The sequence below is a fragment of the Mustela putorius genome, unplaced genomic scaffold (assembly GCF_011764305.1).
Source record: "Mustela putorius furo isolate JIRA1106 unplaced genomic scaffold, ASM1176430v1.1 tig00000031_pilon_pilon_pilon, whole genome shotgun sequence".
NCBI classification, from domain to species: domain Eukaryota; kingdom Metazoa; phylum Chordata; class Mammalia; order Carnivora; family Mustelidae; genus Mustela; species Mustela putorius.
This window is the reverse complement of record NW_025421260.1, coordinates 2944812-2967172: the sequence shown is the minus strand read 5'-3', so window position 1 is coordinate 2967172 and position 22361 is coordinate 2944812. Positions and strand designations below refer to the sequence as shown.

At 35.0% G+C, this 22361-nt stretch overlaps 1 pseudogene; it reads right to left on the bottom strand.

Annotated features, from left to right (window-relative positions):
- Positions 1 to 1860: 1860 nt before the first annotated feature.
- Positions 1861 to 16803, bottom strand: LOC101672774 (annotated as a pseudogene).
- Positions 16804 to 22361: the final 5558 nt, after the last annotated feature.

Sequence of the window (22361 nt, the reverse complement as noted above, 5' to 3'; positions counted from 1 at the left end):
AGATGTTAAGACAAATATATAGTTAAAATATGCATCTATACTGATTTTTTTATACTGTTTGATCTTCTTTTTATACCTTTGATCCTTAAGCAAATCAGGACAGTAAAGGAAACAAAGATGTTTAAGAATGACCTATGTTGGGGAAACATTAGAAACAAAATATTCTCCCAACCAAGAAATTTCTCCATAATGGTAGTAGACACAGAAAGCAGTTTTACTGAAAAACCATTAAACCAGAATGTTACACGCATTACAGGCAATCCACTAATCTATGGCAAAGACAGAAAGAAATCTTACCCTTTTATATCGCATAGGAGAGCAAGACCATTTACACACATATTCTCAAGATAAACAATAACCAGTCTTCATGTAAGAGGATTTGACAGTACCATTTGTCACAAAGATTCATCTGAGATTCACCTGGTAGAAGGGATTATGCTCTGTGTTAGCTAATTGGTTTTGTACCCAGGAGAAACAAATTTCTGGTATCTTTAAGACAGGAGATAGTTTTGCAATCTGGAACAAAGTGCCCACTAAAGTTAGGTTTCTACCTAATCAGAGAAACTTGGAGTTAGGGATGCCATCTCCCTTGATGCTTACATTTTTGTGAGATGGTTCCTGAGTCCTTGGGAAGGCATTCCTGGCTCATAAAGCTGACAAAAGGTCTTTATATACATTTCAAAGAGAGAAGTGTTTTCAAATATTCTAATTCTTACCTTACTTTCAACAAGCTAATAAAGACACTTATCTTTTAATTTGTATTTGTCCTTACATCTGAAAAGAACATTGAATGAGGTATAGGATATAAAGAAATTTCTTCTACTAAAATAAATCCATAAGGATTATGTCATACAACCTTTAGAAGACAGAACCAAAATAAAGGAAACAACAATTCACTGACATGATATATTCACAAAAGATGATTTCCAGAGAAATTAACTATCTTAATTAAATGAAGACATTCTTAGATATTTAAAAATATGTCATAATTCAATACCAATGCATTTGATTATGTTCTTATTTCTGAAATTATTCACTACAATAGTATAATGAGGAGTTATGTCAACATGGCTTTCCATATAAATTCTGTAAAGGATTATTTTATTGAAAACTTAAGTTTTTATAAAGGAAGTCATACAAATGACTCTAAGAGCTTTAACTGTCCTGAGGAGTGCCTGTCAAATGTCATTGTGTTCACTGAATATTTGCTCTGTCAAAGCAAGCTATAATTTCTAATCAGGGATTTTCTTCATGGTCAAAATCTTTTCTATTCATGCTTTAAGTGTGTGCTGTGTTTAAATGGAAAACCATCTAACAAAATCTTTCTGCCTTCTTTCAAAAAAGTTCTTGTTCCCAGAACTTATTTACAAATATCCCAATATTTGTAATTCGTTATTCATCTAAAGAAATATTAAACAATTAATATAATAAATTCTAATATTTATGACCTATCACAATAAAACAGCTTTTATAGTCTGAGAGATTTGGGACATGTGCAGTTCTCATTATATTAATTTTAAAACTTAGTGCTATAAGATGCCTAGGTAATTTGCGGATGGAGTACTCAATGTTCACCTCATCAGAAAAAATAAAAGAAAGTCTAGGGAAACCTCAATAGAAAATATGTATTTTTACAGTGATGGGGTGATTTCCTCTGATAAAGGAGATCCACAAAGATTTTGATGTTAGAGAGAACAGGCCCCAAATGGGACTATTTGTGCCAAACCTTGTCACCATATCATGACTTAATACCAAATTGCTGTTTCAGCCTCTCCCATGAGTCTAATCTTAACCAATCAGTCTGGAATTTCTTGGTTAGCACTAGTGAAGTAATCTGCCTGTTAGGCCCCTCATTTTACCCTAAGAAAGGTGACCTTGCCTGAAGATGGCAAGGTGACCTTGCCACTCCTTGCTGGGGATTTCCTTGTCCTGCCTCCTTCTGTCTAATAAAGTCCTCCGTTTTGTGTGGCTGCTCAGAGCTCCTTTTCCATCTGCTAGATGGGATGTTCCTGAATTAGGAATCTTTGAAGAAAGACAATAAGATCTTTCACATTTATTCAGTTGAATTTTGTTGTTTAATACACTACTTGAATGATTGATGTGAACGAAGTCAAAACCACCTTAGGCTACTCCTTTGTTGGCATAAGTTTAAAAAGCAGGGATATAATGAGCCCTTCAAGATAGCTGAGTAGTTCGTATTGACTCTCAAGCAAGGAAGAAATTCCTTTGAATGAACAGTAACAGCTATTGTAAGTGATATTTCCCAATGTTTTCAAAACATAACAAAGATAAACTTGAAACTTATTAAATGATTAAATAATAGCGACTTCAAAATTGACTGTAATGAAAATTAACCTCTTTTAAACTTAGTTCAGTTAGTTAATATTAGTACACACCAGTGATTCTTTGAATTCTTATTACCCGCTACCTCTTTTTCCCCTTTTTTAGCAAGAAAATCACTTCTCAGGATAATATCTATTTTTCTATAGGTAAATTAGAGGGTTGCAAGGGGATATTTCTCTTCTCTGTTTTACTTCTAAACTTGTAGTTTTTGTTGCCTCTGATTTAGTTTGTAGTGGTTTTTACATGACTAACAGTTAACTGGTACTGGAATCTACATCACAAATTCTCCACACACTCAAGCCCATGGGTTTATCTCAACTTATATTTTTACATAATCATTCATGGGTTGGTTGATTGGTTGGTTTTTCTTGGCTATCAATTTGATTTTCTTGTCTTCTGTGTACGATTGTTACTTTCAATGTTTGTGGTTTTCCTAATTTGCACCTTTATTAATACTTATCAAATGGTAACAATTCATTTAACTATTTACATATCATGTAAGTAGTGTTAAATTATTTAAACAAAGAGGCCATTGAACTGAAGTGGCTCTAATGTAGTGGTAGCTTAAACAAGCAAACCAAAAATCTCTGACTGTAAATCCTCAAGATTATGAAATCAAAACTAAGGACAACAAATCACAAACAGCCAACTAGGCTTTAAAGAGTAGCCAATGAATGAATTATCAAATAAATACTCAATTTACTTTCTAGTAGCCATTTTGGTTCTCAAGAACTATTGTTCCTCCACAATGTTATAAAGGATTTTAACTAGGATAACCGGAGGGCAAGCTGGCTCCCTGCCAAGCAGAGACCCCAATGCAGGGCTTGATCCCAGGACCCTGAGATCATGACCTGAGCCAAAGGCAGAGTCTTAATCCACTGAGCCACCCAGGCCTCCCCCCTGTTAAGTCTTACAGGCTAAGCAAACTGCATGTGTTATTGCAGTTAACACTCTGATTTGGGTATCAATGAGGAAACTAATAATTAAAAATTTTGGGCAAATTTTGCAAGTTCTTTTAGAGAGATAAAAAGGAATAGTTAAAGCACTATATATGCACTCTTCCAAATGTGCTGGATACCTTTGTTCTAAAGACAATGGATTGTTACACTGTTTCATTTTCTCTATATGGTAGATATTTTAAAACCATTTTTTTTTCTTTTTTTAATGAGCAGTTTCATGTGTCTGGCAGCCTGCAACCTCAGTTTTTTTTTTTTTTTTCTACTGAACCGTGAACTAATCCCCTAATAGCTGTTGAGGAGAGATATTTGAGGAAGTATAGATCTTCTATTAAGTCTTTCATGGGCCCAATTTTCCCATTTATCAAATCATTCACTTCCTAAATTACAGAAAATTCATACTAAGACATTCTGTTCCACCCTTACATCTACACTACTAACTATTAGAATCTGTTTCATCATTGTTTTCCAGGCTCTGCTCACACCTTACCCCATTTTCCAATTTCTTCCTCTACTACTCTCCCTCTAACTCTGCCTGTTAAAACACTTTCTCATGGATCTTTATAAGCCTGGCAGTTTCTCAATATTCATAGCCCTATTCAAATATCATCTACTCAGAACTGTCCCCTGACTGTTTAACCCTAACCTAGTGTGTACCTTCTAGGCTCTATTAAGTTACAGTATCTAGTTTTATTTTTGTTTTTGTTTTTCAAAAATTTTGCTTTTTTTTATGTTGTACTTCTGAATAGATTGTTGGTTTCTAGATAGTAGGAAATTTGTCCATCTTACTTGTTTTAAAATCAATTTCTGGCACACTGTAAGTGCTCAATAAACAGTAGCTGACTGAATGAGTAACTTCTATGCCAATACAGAACTTAGGACATGTGACCTCTTTCCAGGCTGCAATAGACTTGTATAAAGGAAGCGTCAGACACTGCTTCCTAAATAATCATAATTAATTTGAGGAATACATACACACACACGTGCATGCACACACATACATGCATTCCCATCTTGACATCTATGATATAATTTCTGTTTGATGCAGAAGGGAAATACTCTATCTTCCTTCTTTTTGGAGACTGCCTCAGTAAAGCATTTACCCTCATCCAGAAACTGGAATATAATGGGGGTTTTATTCCTTGATAGTCACATTTCAAAGAGATGCCTCCCCGGTCCTTGAAAAATACATTTTGGGTTGTAAAACTGGAAAAAAGGTTTTTTTTAAAAGATTTAAAGCTTAAAAGGGCAGAGAAAGAAGTTAAAAGTTTTCTCAAGTAAATGCTCTAAGAAAAGGTAGATAGGGGCTTAGAGTCAGAAGACAGTCTAAAATTTTGTCAAGCTGAGGAAAATATTATAGTCACCCTGGTCAATAGACATAAACAACTTATGAAAGCCTAACTAGAGTCCATGAAATCATACAAGTTTGCATGCAATAAAAAAAAATTTCTAAAAAGGATATTTACATTTTCATTAGTTCTACGACCTAGTTCTTATTGAGTGCATTTCGATTTCTTTCAAACTTGAAGAAATTGAAACAATACCTTCTAATACAAAATAAATGTCTTATCACTAATTTGAAATTGATTGTATTTCACAATGTGAAAATTTAAATCTAAAAGGACAAAGTATGGTGTTTAATGTTGAACTCTTACTCTATGGTATGATTGAAATTAATTAAAAAATCGGACTTTTAGTCTAATGAACTATGAATAATGAAGTTTTATCAAAATGCCTAATTTGTTTAGGTACATGCATTGCCTAGTTATCCAATTATTCTGGCAAAATTACAGATGAAGAAAGTTAAATTTGTTAAATTAAGAAGGTCATTGAAGTAATTAAGACTGGTGAAGCATATTATTAATACTTTACAGGGGAGGGTAGTAATGCAAAATGTACCTATTCCCCTATGTTCAGGATTACATTCCAAATGGAACTTAAGACCTCAGAAAGTAGCTATACATATATACATATAAATATACACACATACATACACATATATAATGTAGAACATTATTAAGAATACAACTAAGACATATTTTAATAAATAAAATAACTTGGGGCTTATTCCATTTTATGAAGTGAAACAATGGCTTATTAATATAAACAGGAATGAAAACAAAATAGAGATATGAATGTGTGGCAACCATTAGCTTAAAATAGATACTTAAATTACAAATATCACTAAAAAGAATTCATTTAAGAATATTAACATTAGTCATCTTAATTTTCCTTTTTAATTAACTAATATATTAAGTAAACATGTTATAAGAGAAAGGGGAGGAGACCAATAGTGAATATGCTAAGATAGAGTATATAGAGAAAATGGCTGAAGAGTAGGAGAGAAGAGAAATGAAGAACAATAGTTACAGATCATGAAATTCTCTTCATTTTGCAACACAGGAATTTGAGTAGACATTTCTAGTATTATAAACTACTAATAATTATCAAATATCTCATTAATATAATGTTAAAATATGAACTTTTCAATACTACATTTTGAAGTATATTTCTAGTTCAGTTGAACTTGACCCTTGAATATTTATAAGCAAATAACATAATTTCTCTTCCACTACAAATATGGGAACATGTGAATTATAGAAACTAAGGTCTAGTTTATAATTTTGCTCCTGAAAGCAGATTATGGATATTAATAGAGTAGTGTCAGAGAAAAATCACTTCATCCTGTTTCCCCAAGGTATACTCTCAAATAATCCATTGTTTTATGGAGGGTTTCCCCAAATCTGAAATATGTGAAAATGCTTTTGTCTATTAAACAGAAACCATACAACTGAAAAACTGAACTCGTCAACCTTGTTTACCTCAAACTTGAAGCTGTGTTTTATTAAAACTTAGTTGTCAAATTAGCTTCCTACCTGTGTAGACTAACATGGCATTTTCTGGTCCTATCTTCCAGTATGTCAGGTAAGTAAATATACCAACTTTTTTTCTTTCTTTTTTTTTTCCAAAAGGAATTTCCTCCATCTTTCTCTCATGTTTTTTCCACTATTATACCCAACCCCATTATGAAGTCATAATATGATTTATTTAAAATATCTTTATTGGGTGACCTGGGTGGATCAGTCATTACGCATCTGCCTTTGGCTCGGGTCATGACCCCAGGGTCCCGAGATTGAGCCCTGCATCCCCTACATCAGGCTCCTTGCTCATCAGGAAGCCTGCTTCTTCCTCTCCCACTCCCTCTGCTTTTGTTCCCTCTTCCTCTGTCTCTTACTGTCAAATAAATAAATAAAATCTAAAAAAAATGAAAATAAAATTAAATAAAATAAAATAAAAATCTTCATTGACCCTGCTCTCTATGAAAGAGTGATAATCACTGAAGAAATAATCATGCAAACACAAGATCCTCATCACTGAAAATCTCTCAGACAAGTATGAGGCAATGTGAGGAATGAGTGTACGTCTGGGTCTGAAGGTAATATAATTTTGGGGGTGCCCTTTAAGAAAAATGTTACAAGGTACAAATAAAAAGCAATGTACAGGCACCTCAAAGGAGCCTATGCAAGTGAGGGGTTCTGCGTCTTAAATTTCATTTGTGTTGTGGTAAATCCACCACTGTTACTGAGTGTTATAATGATGATATATACAAAGTATTATGGGAATGCATTTGGTCAGATTATTTTCTTATATAGTGTTACCAGTTTATTAAATGTTAGCAAAAGAAGTGTGTTACTTCTTCCACGTTTGAGAGTCAAATTGAGACTTGATTAAAGTAAAATCTGAGCTAAGGCTGGCAAATGAGAAGCAGTTCACCAGTTAGAATAAGTGGGAAGGAAAACTTTTCAGGCAATGAGAGATAAACAAATGACCAAAGGAGATGAATGTGTGGCTTTTTAAACACTGTAATTTTACACAGCGTGGCTGCATCATGAATAAATAAGGAAAGCAGGAAAATAGGTGTAGGCCGGAGAGTAAACTGTTAGCTCTTAGAGAGGGTCTTGATTATCATTTGCCATGCTAAGTGCAATTGTTACATATTTCCAAGCAGTGAAATGTTAAACTAGGAAGTTGTAGCTTTTTTTTTTTTTGTAAACATTTCTAATTAAAATTATGTGTCACTTACCATAGTTTTTGAATAAAAACTTGCATTCATGCTGGGTGCTATGCAAATCATTAATTGTTAATATATTTATTATGGTACATAGGAAAAATAACTACCATTTAACATTCATATTAGTTTGCATTTTAAATATAAAACATGTAGAGAAGATTATTTGTTAAGTGACTAGATATCATTAAATCACTACAAAAATATTTATATTACCATCCAATTTCCCCCCCCATTTATATATGTACTTCTGTTTGTTCTGGAGAACTGCCAGGCTAATGACATTTAGAGTGATGACAGAATCATCTGTTAGCCTTCTCTGTAATTCTCTCTGGGCCCTGGCAGACAAATACATTTTCACATGCTATAAAAAATTAAGTACCAAAACAATATAAAAATAACTTTAAGGGTCTGATAAAATAGGCTAAAGCAAGGACATTGAAAGTTAATGCTTCCCTTTCTGCCTAAACATGCCTTATTCAATTTCACAGATTTTATAAAATGTAATAATTCTTAAAAATCTATAGAGGGCAAAGAGAGACAGGATACTCTAAAAGAAGATATAAATAATGTTCTAAATGTAATTGTGAATCATCTAGATGACTCCAAATACATTTGTTTTATTATTTAGAATGGTTCCTATTGATGGTAACCAAAACCAACACAAAGTGGCTTAAATTTTAAGCAGAGTTGTGGCAAAACTTGGTTCAGTTATGGCTCTGCTGTATTTATGATTCTTTGTGCATGATCATGTTTTAGTATTAGTGTATTTAATATTAATGTAATGGCTTCAGCAGTTCTGGTTCTCACACATGCCCTTAGAGAAAAACCATTAGTTTCAGAAAGAATGGTCACATAATTCTGTGTATGCCCAGTACTCAATCAGTGTCTGCTCCATGAAATACAAAGTGTTGGTTCATTTAAATCAGCTGTGCCCTCTCTTCCCAGCTAGGGATGTAGTCAACTTTTCCAGGTTATATTGAGATCCATGGGGAAGGGGCATTCTTTTATTTTTATTTTTATTTTTTAAGATTTATTTATGTATTTTAGAGAGTGAGAAAGAGCGGGCACAAGTGGGAGGGGGAGGTAGAGGAGGAGAGAATCTAAAGTGGACTCCAAGCTGAGCCTGACAGGGGGCTCAATTTCAGGACCCTGAGATCAGGGCCTGAGCCGAAACCAAGAGTCGGAGGCTTAACTAACTGGGCCACCCAGGCACCCCTTTAAGGAGGATTCTTTTTTTTTTTTTTTTTTTTTTTTTTTTTTAGGAGGATTCTTAAATAAAAAGGTGAATAGTTCAAATAGTGCAAAAGGGAAATGAATCTTGGGTAGATGATTGATTATATTCATTGCAACTGCACAACATGGAATGTGATTGCTTTCTGTCAAGTACTCTGAATTGCTCTCTTTAAATTTATTTTGTCCACAAATGACAATCTGTATCTACACTGTGCTCTTTATATAGCAGATCTGAATTAACTTCTTAAAGTTTTTCAGAGTACCCCTGAACTTCAGCGAAAAAGGGTAAGTTCCATGGACTGGGCATGCCAAATTTTTCAAAATATTTCTCGTGACTTACTCATATGCCTTCTGTTCCCTTCTACTACTCCTCAGAATTAATATTGCAGGATTATAAACTAAATGAATTTTTATACTTTTTTTGTTTCTGAGCACTTCCATGTATTTGGTATAATATCTGTGATCATTATTTCGCCTTGTTCTGAACTTTCAGTTTTTCCCCAATAATCACAACTTAGCTCAGATGCTTCCCTTTTTAGGAAGGCTTCTTGAATGCTAAATGCAAATTCCTGTGGGAATGAGTGGGCTAAGTCTTCCCTGATTACAGTTTAGGTTGAGAAGGTTTTTTCTTATTGAATTTGGGTCCTACTGTACCCTACACCTGTACAGTAAAGCATATAGGGTATTATTATCAAAGGTCTATTCATGTGTTGTCATATGAGGAGCTCTATGGAAGAAACTATTTATTACTATGAACACAGCTCCTGACACATAGCTGTGCTTAAAAAAATATTTGCGAAATGAAACTACAGTGTATTATACTAATAGTGGCCTCATGTGGTACCACATTGATCCTCTATTCCTATGTTTCTGTATTACCTTATTTATGTATTTAAAATACGTAAATATGTATGGCTATTTCTTTTTTTTTTCCCCATGTCTTTCCCTTGGAATTACCTTCTCATTTTACCACATTAACTCTAATTCCCTCTTAAGGCCCTAGTTTAAGAGTGTCACTGTTTGATGGGCAGTTGTTTACAACTCATATATTCATATGAAGTTATCTTGTTATACATTCATAGAACAGCCTGATCTTTTTCTACAACACCCAGATTGAATGCACAAGTACTTTTTTAGTGCACTTCCTTCTTCATCCACTGCATGATCCATGGGTTGGGATCAAGGACCTTATGGGTCTATTTACTTCTAAATTCTATAACCTAGTACAGTCCCTGGAATACACTATGCATGTTATAATTGTTTAAAAATGTAAGGATAGTATAAATTTTATGCCTTTTTTTTTTTTTTTTGAGAGAGAGAGAGAGAAAGAATATGATGCAGGCTCCATGAGCCTGATGTGGGGCTTGATCTCAACACCCTGAGATCATGCCCTGAGCTGAAATAAAGAGTTGAATTCTTAAATGACTGAGCCATCCATGCACCCCAAATTTTATGCTTTTCAGTTTGGACCAGTTCTCCTCCTAACTTTACACATGCAAAATTCTGCAAAATGGCTAAATAGGTGATTTTGAAAAGTCATAACTCCATTACTTGTGATTAATGATTTCTTCTATTTTTGATAAATTAATGTTTTTGACATTCAAACATTTCTGAGTCTTTTTCAGAAATTTTTTCTGCTGTAACTTTTATCTAGATTAACTCTTGCCATTCTGAGAAACTACCTGTTCCAAGAATTACAGAAGGGAAGTCTCTTCTGCTACTGCCTCCCTAAATCTGTCTTAAAGTTTCTATCACTTGTTTTTCTACTTTTCAGCACTGGGACAGGCCCAGTTAAGTATTTTAAGCATTTTAATATTATTCTATTTCACCCTTTGTCTTGATGTAGAGACTGTTCTTATGCTACCACAAATTCCTTCACATGATAAAGCCATGATCTGAGTCCCCCAGACATTTTGGCTATTAATATTCAAAACCAATGTTGGGCCCCAAAGTAACTCTAACATCATAGTTATAAAAAATAAGTATTTTTTTTTTTTTGCTCTGAGTTTAGATTATCTATTCAGACTTCATTTGGCTCATTCTAAGTCATGTTTCCAACCTTCTGATTAAAATGTTCATCAGAAACTAATATTACACTGAATGTTAACTAACTAGAATTAAAATAAAAACTTAAAAAAAAAAAAGGTGTTTGGGCTGCTTGAATAGTCAAGAAAGAAAATAGAAAGGACTTCTCAGGTAATATAACTCAATCATAGTATTTAATTTGCCACATACTTTTTCTACCATCCCAAACAGGCAATACAAACACACAAATGAAAACTGATAAAGATAATATGATATGAACACTATTCAAACAAGTGTTTTGTTACAGCAAAGGGGGCTGAAAATCAAATTCCCATTGGAGAAATTATCCTTAGATTGGAAAGATACTTCTTCCATAGAAAATGAGGGCTATAGACAATTGGTATTTTTTTTTTAACAAACAGCTTTAAATATCTATATTTACCTTAATGGTTCTCAGACCTCTTCTCTAAGTTGAATATCCATATACTCACCCTGTTAAATATTTCCTGGGCATTTCCAACATACATATCACAAATGTCTCAACTCAACATTTCCAGAATGGAACAAAGATTATCTTTCCTAACTTTCAACTCATTATCCTCTTGCAATTCTATTTTTGATGAATGGGATGATTATCTGCCTTATTTGGCCTTTTTGTTAATTACTCTTGACCCAAAAGCTGTTCAAGTATTTCTAATCTCAAACCCCAAAGCACCACCATCAATCACTCTACAATCAGCATTATATAAAACTTTATTTTTCTCTTACATCCAAACACCCTGAAAAAATGTTCTCCTCTTCATGTCTCACAGTCTGTTCATTCTTCAGCTTTTATTCCTTAACTAAATTCTCACTTCTACGCTCATCTCTTCAAGGAAATCACATGATCTAATACATCTAATGTACACTTTTCAAGCTTAGTTTTCTCAATCTCTCTATAGCATCTACACTACTGAAGACTTTTTTTTTTTGCTTTTTAATCATATTTTTATATTATGAAACTACTGTTTTCAATATTTATCTTTTCTGTATATTCTTTTACGGTTTTCCTCAGGATGCTATAATTAATTGGCAGTGGAGAGATTAATCATGACTTTCATATATTATAGGACAAAGGCCATGTTTAGGTCTTTATCCTCTTAGTGATTAGAAACTATTGAAAGGCTTTTAATTGAGTCTCTTTATCAATTCTGTGCTTTAGAAACACCACTTTGATGTAACTGACAATGATTCCTTGCAAATTTCAGAAGGTAAAATGTTGATGACTGGGAGACAATTGAAACAGTCCAACAGGAGATGACAAAGTCTTAAGCAATTTAGTGTCAGTGAAGACTAAAATAATTGTTGAATAAATTAATTATTACTCACAAATTGGAAGGGGAGACAAACCATGAAAGACTGTGGACTCTGAGAAACAAACTGAGGATTTTGGAGGGGAGAGTAGTGGGGTGTTAGGTGAGCCTGGTGGTGGGTATTATGGAGGGCATGTATTCCATGGAGCACTAGGTATGGTGCATAACAAATGAATGCTGGAACACTGAAAAGAAATAAAATGGGAAAAAATAATGGGCGTAATATAAATTGAGGACTCTAAAATGGGTTTTATATTTTTGATATGGCCACTTTAATGAAGTGGTTCTCAATTAGAAGTGAATTTGCTCTCTCCATACCTGGTGACATTGACAATATTGCGTTGATATGACTGAGGGTGATGCCACTAACATCTAGGATAGAATCCAGGTTGGTCTCTGCATTCTACAGTGCACAGGACAGCCTCCCACAACAAAGAATTTTCTGGAACAAAGTGTCAATGGTGTTGAGATTAAGAAACTCTAGCTTAGTTAAAGTAGGTGAAAGAGGTTTGGGGGGAGATTTTTGGTTATCGTTAAATTTGAGATTACTGGTAGACATCTAAGTGGACACATTAATATTGGTTGTATAAATAGATCTGGTACTTTAAAGAAAGTATGTGTCTCAGGATCTAGATTTGGAAACTGATAGCATGTAGATGATATCTGAAGATTTCAATGAGATTAATCCATGATAAAATGTGACCAAATTTACCAACTAGTTTGTCATTGGAAATAAGTGTGCTAATAATGCATTAGAAGGGTACCAAAATACTGATTATTTCAGCCTTCAAGGTGGAAGTTAGGTTTAAGGCAGTTGTAGCCACTGAAACTGTTACCTTTGGGGTTAAGCAATTTTTTAACATAATGGCTCAAAAAATATTTATTTTATTTTCTATATATTCCATAAGATAAAAAATTTCAGTAATTGCTGGCTGCAGAAAAGAATGAAAGGTAAAGGCGCCTAGGTGGCTCAGTGGGTTAAGCCTCTGCCTTTGGCTCAGGTCATGATCTCAGGGTCCTGGGATCGAGTCCTGCATCGGGCTCTCTGCTCAGCAGGGAGTCTGTTTCCCCCCCACGCCTGCCTCTCTGTCTACTTGTGATCTCTCTCTCTGTGTGAAATAAATAAATAAATAAATGTTTTTTAAAAAGAATGAAAGGTAAGAGACTAATAAGACTGAAATGTAATGGATATATGAGATTGGAGGAAAATGGGAGGAAATTAGAAGAGAGATGTGGAAACAAAGAAAGAATATTAAAAAAGAAATACTATAACTTATATATAAGATGCTTATAAGTGCCAATAAGGAAAATAAATTATATATAGTAACTGACTTGAAGAAGAATAGAGATTTGAGTGACCCTGAAGACTACGGTTCTAATAATGCTTCAGGTTGAGTGGAATGCTTATTCTACCATATTTATACTTCCACATAGAAGAAAAGACTTTCCACCCTATTGGAAAGAGGAAGTTAGAGTACAAAACCTCTACATTCCTTTTATTTCTCCTTTGTGGTTATTTTCTGGGAGACGAAGTTATTTACTGGATTGGTAAGATTTATGAGACTTTGGGGTTCTTTGGACCACATCTAACATTACCAACATCTTATACTGGCCCTAAAAGTTGGAAATAAACTTCATATTTGCTCTTGCTTCATCTGCTAATTAACAGATGAGGCAATGGACATTTAGGTCATTTCCACAACTTGGCTATTATAATAATGCTGCAATGAATATGGGAGTGTATATATCTCTTCAAGATACTCCTTTAGATATTTCTCCTTTGGATATCTATCCCAAAGTGGGAATATATGAAAATATGGTAGTTATATTTTTAATTTTTGAGGAAACTCCATGCTGTTTTTCATAAGCTAAGCCAATTTACATTCCCACCAACAGTTTAAAAGGGTTCCTTTTTCTCCACAACTTTGCCAATACATGTTATTTTTATCTGTTTTTTTTAAGTTTATATACCTATTTATTTAGTAATCTCCACACTAAACATTGCAAATATCCACAGTGAAAGAGTTCTTGTTGTATTCCTCTCTTCTTGGGTTAATATGGATAGCAGTATGTAAAGGATGATCAGTTTAAGTGGGAGAGAATTGAAAAAAAGTAGGAACTCTTTTTTTCTTCCTTTCTTCCTTCCTTCCTTTTAATTAACATATATTATTAACCCCTGGGGGTACAGGTCTGTGAATCATCAGATTTACACACTTCCTAGCACTCACCATAGCACATACCCTTCCCAATGTCCATAACCCAACCACCCTCTCCCTACCCCCTACCCCTGGCAATGGCAACCCTCAGTTTGTTTTGTGAGATTAAGAGTCTCTTACAGTTTGTCTCCCTCCCAATCCCATCTTGTTTCATTTTTTTCCTTCCCGGCCCCTCAAACCCCCCACTTTGCCTCTCCAATTCCTCATATCAGGGAGATCATATAATTGTCTTTCTCTGATTGACTTATTTCGCTCAGCATAATACCCTCTAGTTCCATCTACATCATTGCAAATGGCAAGATTTCATTTCTTTTGAGGGTTACATAGTATTCCATTGTATGTATATATATATATATATATATATATATATATATCTTCTTTATCAAAGTTATTATTTCAAAGATACAATTATCGAACTGCAATAACCAGTAGCCATGATATTCCAAGTATATATTATTAATATTAATATAGTGAAAATCCCAGTAATATAGAGAAATCAAATCAAATATTGCAATACTTATTTTAACCAAATATTACACTATTTTTAAAATGTCATTTTTAATGTGTATCTGAGCAAGTTGTATAAGTTTTATTTCATAAGAAAGAAATTATTAAATTTTAAGTTGATATTCTTTAAACTGTATTTCTTTTTTTCTTTTTAAAGATTTTGTTTATTTATTTAAGAGAGAGAGAGTGAGAGAGACCTTGAGAGGGGAGAGAGTCAGAGGGAGAAGCAGAGGGGGAAGATCCAGATGTGGAACTCCATCCAGGACTCTGGGATCATGATCTGAGTGCAAGGCAGTCACCCAACTAACCGAGGCACCCAAGTGCCCCTAAAGTGTGTTTCACAGAAAAGTTAGTTCCATTAGATGCTGGAAACAAATAACCTGATTTTACATTAAATAATTTTGGAAAGTACAGCACACTGTACCTCCCTCTTAGATAGTCACAAAATTTAAAAATACTGGAGGGTCTGATAAATCCTATACGATTTCTACACTATGTACTTTCAATATATATACTACCATAATTATCACAGGACCCCTTCTGCCAGATTAACAATTCTTAACATATTCTGAACTACTGTTTCTCAGAGCAGTCTTTGAGAATCTTGGTTAAACAATATATATATGTAAGTATGTATGCATGTATGATGTAATGTATGTATGTAGGTAATGTATGTAAGTATTTATAATCTCAGAGAATTTATTGTTTCCAAGTAACAATATTGAATTTCTGTATCGGGAAGCCATCCATGAATATAACATGCCTGTTCCATTACCCAAAATGAACTGCGCAACCAGAAGGACAGATGCTATTTAACCAAATTCCTGTGGGAATGAGTGGGCTAAGTCTTCCCTGATTACAGTTTAGGTTGAGAAGGTTTTTTCTTATTGAATTTGGTGGCCTGCATTCCCTGTCAACATAAGTCCTCATGTGGTAATGTTAAGCTGACATGGGTTCCTTGATTCATCCCAATCTGTGAAATGTCAGTGTTATCCAAAGTCTGCAATAGGTCTGGACTGAAGGAGTGAGACAAAAGTTTGCCACTTCAATTTGCCAGATGTTGCTGCAATTATAATACTGTGACCATTATTAAAAACTGAATGGCCTCTGCTCTGCTCTAAAGGGAAGAATGTGGTTTTGAGTATCCCTGGGGTGAGAAACTTAGATGATCTATACCATTGTTTGTTTGTTTGTTTTGTTTGTTTGTTTGTTTGCTTTTTTAATTATTTGGTGTGGCTCCTGCAAATGGTGGACAATCCTTTTTCTTTGGAGAGAATAATCATCCTGCCTGTTTCACCACACTTCTGTGCTATAGCAGGTCTGGTGCAGGAACTTCCTTTCTCCCTCTAGATCATCCTGGGCTTGCCTCCTCTTACAAAGATGTTGGGCAGTTTGCCATTCACATGAAGAGGCTCTTTTTCAAGCACCTCTGTCCCAGGTAGAGGAATTTCTTGGATAGCAGGCATAGAGCCACCTCCGGGCGCCAACATTAATTACCATCCCTCCTGAACTGATCATGTAGTCTGCCCCTAGTAGAGTTATGATGGAAGGCCCTTGCCCACTGCTGGTTTGTTGGTATTGGCCTCTGTTTGAACAGTCTGTGCCTCTGTCAATCTGGCTGCTGAGACGGTGGTCATGCCTTGCTAGAGAGTGAAGCCATCTGCATCAACTGGCTGATAGAAGATGGTCTGCCCTTCAACAGTCTGTGCTACATGCTGCTCCTGGACAGAGATCGGCAGCCATGTTTGTGTCTGGCTCACACTGCAAGCTGCCTGTGGCTGCTGAATGATGATCGCTGAGTGGGGTCCTGTTGGCCCTGCACCTGCAACGTTTGTCCTCTGTTCCTGTCCCAGAGCTGGATTTATCTCTACAGATCCAACAAAATCTGCTACAGATTCTTTGTCCCAGATATAGGTTCTTGTGTGATGATGTGACTTGTCCGCAAGGGACTGTTTGGACCATGTTAGGTTGGCCAGTTGATGTGATTAACAGGCCAGTGATTAATGCTGACTTGTATCACTAACGGATGCCCCTGGACCTGCTGTTGAATCTGTCTAACAATCTGCTTTGTTATTGCTATCTGCTGCATTCTGCTCCATGGTCCAACCAAGTTAGAATCCTATTCATAAGGAGCTTCACTCTGGAGGTCCTAGAAGAAAGGGAAGTACACTGGAGAGTGCAGGGGAATTTGTGGCAGGCAAGACCACTTGTACCTGGAAACTACCTGGACCTAAGTGTCATGAAGAAAGACATGCATCTCCACATGGCATTAACATCCTGAAAGGGTCCAGACCTTCAGTGTGCCTGCTCCAGTGATGACATCCCTGAATGGGAATGGCCTCTGCAGGCCTTGGACTGAAATGCCAGGAGGCACTCACAGGCTCTGGTCCAGGGCCACCAGCTGCTCTGCATAGCTGGCTAGACTCAGCTCAAATCTGGCAATTTATTCTTCGTTCTACACATATTCATAGGCATATTTATATGCACATTGGATTGATGGAGATATGAAGATATTTAGGCAAAGATTTTTCATAAAAACCATCTATAATACAGTAGGAAAGGTGGGAAAGCACAGGAAACTCCAATGAAAAGACAAACTATGTGATAAAAGAGAAGTGGAAAGAAAGTTCTAGGGATATTAGAAGAGTAACAACCCCATCTGAATACCAGAGAATAAAGTACTAAAAGAGTGATATTTGAACATGATCTTTAATATAAAAAAAAGGTCTTGACCAAAAATATGGGGAATGAATGGGAAACAGGGTAAATGTCTTGCAAAAAGTGGAGGAACAGTCCACCCCTCTCTTGTTCTATTTGTCTAATGTGGGCTTCTCATTGTGACCCTTGATGTCAGCATATCCCGGGTATCTGGCCTGGTGCACTCATGCTTACAGCTGACATCCACAGCCATGGCTTCATGTGAATCATAAAGACTGACGATGTCCATCCTAAGTCAGTCTCCTAAACCCAGACCATTTCACCAAATTCTTCCTTGATCTCTTCCAATGAGCGCCCCAGAATAATCCTAAGAACATTATGTCCATCATTTCCTCACAAATCTATGTTGCCCCGAGTCCTCTAACATAATATATAACAATAAAATCCTTGAAAAAACAGTAAGGAGGAATCCTTAGGCAACAATAATAATCAGATGATGTCACATCTCTAGACAATTTAGAATATCCCTCAGAAATTGTCCACCCAGAAGAGATGAGAAAGAGTGATAGCAATCTACTCTAAAGAAAGTTACACTGGCAATGGAATCTCCCTGAAATGCATCTCTGTGAAGTGGAAGAAAAGAGCAGAGCAGATTTTCAACTTTAAGGGGATGCATGCAAGACTAGCGGCATAATTTGCAGTGCTCAGTGAAAAATGAAAAGTGGGCCCCTTTATTTAAAAATTATTAGGAATTATCAAGTTGGCAACAGGAGACACAAAAGTGAGCGTGGGGCCCTTCCAAGTGCTAGCCCTGGGCTAATGCACAGTCCATACCCCCTGAAGCCATGCCTGTGTGCAAATGCTAACCGACCAGCATTGATGATTTATAAAGTACTTGAGGTTCACAGTAAAGGACTATCAGGTTATATTAAAAATAGGAAAATATTCATAGAAAATTTTTAAAGGAAAGTAAAAGAGAAAAGTGAGTTTTAAATGAGAAAAAAATGTGACATCCAACTTTTTACTATTCGGCTCTACCTTGTAATTACCAGACATGGTATGGACTACTTTGTCAATATTCACACCAATTAAGGACGTGAGCTTTTACTTTACCAACTCACAACCATTTTGCATTCAAGCTTTCCTTACAAGTGTGTTTGACATCTATTCATGTATTTTATGATCAAGAACCCTCACTGTGTCCACGGGTATTTGTCTTCACCTGCACGTGCTTATTTTAAAGAAAATATTCATGCAGCTCCTGTGAAGCCTTGTTTTCAATTCTGATATCTTATCTGCAGCTTCCTTCCTGATAACCTCAGAAAAAAAGCTTATTACTTCTGTTCATATTCTATTCTGCTCTTATTTAATTCCTTCCATTATCCCTCAGTGGTACAAAGTTGTCTATTATTGATCACGCTATCTTTCAAGAAGTAGTGGGAGACTCTTCTGTTGTTTTATTCACTTTCAGGGCAACACATCTCCGTATCATCAGCCAAGCTTCTTCAGTCAATGCATTTTACCCTTTCAGTTTCACTTCATTATTTACTCTTTCCAGTGTATGAGATATTTTCCCAGATTGAAGCAAATTAGGCATCCATGCAAAATGTATGTCTAGCAAGACATATATAAAAGAATTTTATGAGTATCTGGGATGCATTTGTGCATTATTGTTGACATATATGCCCCACTGGTCCAGTTTTGATCCTTCGTCATCAGAACCTGTCAATCATTCTAAATTGTATGTGGGTTTTATAATGTAAGGATATTTCCCAGAGGCTAAAACAACTGAAAGTCTTGGGCAAATGGAAAAACAAACTTATAAATAAATAAAGAAATTCAACAAAAGGCATGACAGTATATGCCATTCTGTGTATTTTTACAATTTGTATTTTCAGTGCTCTGCCATATGGAAAAGATGAAAAATTCCATTACTAAAATTCTTATGGTAAAGTGGTTTTTAAATTCATCTTGTTTTTAGAAAACAAATAAGGAAAATTAAATATTCTGAATGATTTCAAGAGCAGAAAGCATGATACCATGTATTTTGTATGGTTGTTAGGTTATTATGTTTTTAATAAATGGTGTGTATAATTCTTTTGATATGTAATTTTAATGACATGTATAGCAAATAAATGTTTCCATAATTCTAACCTCTTGAGCATTGTTTGTTATTCTGGGCACATGTTACTTTCCTTTACAATATTACTACATTCAGTATCTTTTTTTCTGTTTCATTTCATAGTTAAGAAGGAGAAAAGGCTTATTAAAGAACATGTTTTTAAAATTTAAAAAAGCACAAATTAGAAAATATCCATATATGATTTTTATTTTTCACAAGTTCTTGTTAGGCACTAGTGTCTATTATCATATCATGAATTCTGTAGTGGGGGTATTTAGTTCTATATAATGTGTACAGTAACATAGAGTTTCTAGTATTTTATCAACTAACCATGTGAGTTCCAAATTCATATTTATTCTGAAGGATCTGAGAAATAAACCTATAGGATTCTGTAGAAACTATATAAACACAATCTAAATTATAAAATATAATTTTATAATATTATAAAATTGGATATATTCAGATGTATTATGGCATTATTGTTTCCTTTTATTTTTATTTTGTGAGTGTGCTCCCAAAGTCTTAATTATTTAATACTCTGTGAATCACATGTCATTCAAAAGTGACCAAGGTCAGGCATATGATGTGTCAATCACATTCCTGGCATAATTATAATTTTACCACAGGAGCTGGTTTCCTGTGTTCCAATTTCCCTTCCTCCCAGATACTGGAGTATGCGTGTGTTTATGATGGTGTTTGAGAACCATTTGTGTTCGGAATGGCGTAGGCATTTCAGTGCAGAACACTTTTAACTTACAACTATTTGAGAGTACAATTGCAGAAGATAGTACACTGAAAAGTGGAAAGTTTATCACGTTTCTGTTGTATTGCTATGATCTCTCATATGATGATCACATCTTAATTGACAAAATAAAAAATAAAAGAAACAGATAAGAAAATTCAGAACAGAATGGTCATCTTACCCAGAGACAAAGGTACATACTTAGAAAGGGGAAGATAAACAGTATGGGAAAATTCTAACTCTAAGGTTTAAAATGAAATTACAAGCATGGTCAACATTAAGTAAATTATGTCAGTAGGGTATAGGCTTGGTGAAATATATCTTAGAAGTGTAATATTAAATTATACTAACTGGGGTCCACATTAATAAAGTCAAGTGCAATGAATCATGGAGTATCTTCTAAGCTGAAGCAGGATTGTTATGAATCAATTTACGTTTGCTTATATCTTGAGATCCAAATCACTTCATACTCAAGATGGCTATTGAACTCAAGAGAACAAGTCTACAGGGATACACATCAAATGGAACTGGACTTCAGGTCAGGCCTGTTAGAACAAAGTTTTCAATTCTGGAATGCACATTAAGACTAGACCCAGTACTGCCCACAATTCTAAAGAGGTAAAAGAATTTTGGCATAAAAAAATCAAAGTCTGGGGCACCTGGGTGGCTCAGCTGGTTAAGCAACTGCCTTCGGCTCAGGTCATGATCCCGGAGTCCTAGGTTCGAGTCCCACATTGGGTTCCCAGCTCCATGGGGAATCTGCTTCTCCCTTTGACCTTCTCCCCTGTCATGCTCTCTCTCACTCTTTCAAATAAATAAAGAAAATCTTAAAAAAAAAATCAGAGTCTGTATTGTCCCTTTCACTGATAATGTGTAATAATTCTGTTGCTGTGAATTATTTAGCTATAAGGTAAAATTGTCTAGGCTTACACAAATAATTTTGGTATATTTTTAGAATTTCATGCATTGAAAATAGGGAATACACTTGGTGTATTAAAAACAAACCATGCGTTAGAGAAAAGAAAATCTCATATTCAAAAGAAACACCATAAAGCCATGTTTTCTAAACAGAATGCAATAAAATTAGAAATCAATGAGAAAATGTTATAAAATCCTCATATCTGGTAACCAACAAACTACAAAGTGAATGCTGGCTCAAAGAGAAAATAAGGAACTTTGAGAAATAATTAGTCCCTAATTCCTATGGAACCTCCACATGACAAAATATGAGAACCAAAACTGAACTAACCCTTGTAAGAAAATTTGTAGCTAAAAATGCAGTTCAAAAGTAAAATGTTTCTACTATACAGCCACTAGAAGCTAAAAGTTAAAAAGACAGATAATTGTAAGTATCAGTGAGAATATGAACCAATAAATATTCATATACTACTGGGGGCAAAGTACATTAGTGCAATCACTTTGGAAAAGTTTATAACCTGATGGTATCTTTAAAAGTTGAACACTTAAATATCTTTTAACTTCGGGACGCCTGGGTGGCTCAGTTGGTTAAGCGGCTGCCTTCGGCTCAGGTCAGGATCCCAGCGTCCTGGGATCGAGTCCCGCATCAGGCTCCTTGCTCGGCAGGGAGCCTGCTTCTCCCTCTGCCTCTGCCTGCCTCTCTGTCTGCCTGTGCTCACTCGCTCGCTCTCCCTCTATGCCTGACAAATAAATAAATAAAATCTTTAAAAAAAAAAAAATATCTTTTAACTTAAAATTTAGACTCCTAAGTACATGCTTAATAGAAATACTTATATCAACCCTAAGACATGTGTTAGAATGTTCATGACAGCACTATTTTAATTGACCCCAAACTTAAAACTACCCAGATGCCCAACAATATTAGAATGGAAATCAAATTATAGCATATTCATATAATGTAATACTTTCCAACAAGGGGAATGAATAATTTGGCATACATGCAATATGACTAGATCTCATAAGCATTACATTCAGTGAAAGAAGCAAGACGTAAAAAGTTATACACTATTTGTAATGAAATACTGTAGAATTCCATATAGAACACTGCTTTAGAAGAGGGTAGAAACAAAGGGACTGTGAGAGGACCTTCAAGAGGTTATGATTTTTGGTTTAGTCTACTAGCAATGTAATCTGTCAAAATTATGTGAGCTACATTC